Source organism: Micropterus dolomieu, linkage group LG23, assembly GCF_021292245.1.
Source record: "Micropterus dolomieu isolate WLL.071019.BEF.003 ecotype Adirondacks linkage group LG23, ASM2129224v1, whole genome shotgun sequence".
NCBI lineage: Eukaryota > Metazoa > Chordata > Actinopteri > Centrarchiformes > Centrarchidae > Micropterus > Micropterus dolomieu.
Genome location: NC_060172.1, coordinates 29,076,943 through 29,077,584, shown reverse-complemented (window position 1 = coordinate 29,077,584; position 642 = coordinate 29,076,943).

The window sequence follows — 642 nt, the reverse complement described above, 5'->3', positions numbered from 1 at the left end:
TTTATTATTTTAAATAATAAAACTACTTATATGCCTTTTTAATGACGGTCTCTTCTGCTTGCATGGTCACAATTCAAGCTATTTGAACCGATCAAAACAGCATTCAGCCACACTGTCAGTCCCGCCCCTGCATCTCTGCACTGTGAAAACTGATATTAGAATACACTCTGTTGGCTCTGTTGTTTGTCTGCTAGCTCAGACACACAGACAAGCTTCTCACTTTCCTGTCCGATTCCCCTTAAGTCTGTCAGGAGAGTCTGAGAGCGCCTGTGGAGCTCAATCTCTTAATCCTTTTCTAATTGACTTCATGTTATAGAGGCCACACAGCTCACTATCAAAGCTGCACGAGGAGTAACACATTCACTCTAAAATCTATGAGAAAACACACACCTCTCTTTTTCTTTACAGGCCTCCAAGACAGATTGCAGGTGCTTTTACAAACTTCCTCCCCTTTCAAGTTACCCCCCCTCCCCCCACACTGTCATTAAAGAATCAAAAGGCTTATTGTGATGGACAGGCTTAGGAAGACAGCAGCCTCTCACAGAGCCATGCATGGAAACAAAGAGAGGGTATAGACAAAAGCTTATATGAAAGCTTTCCGTTCATTCCCCTGCTCAGACTTCTATTGCTTCTTCAGTCAAG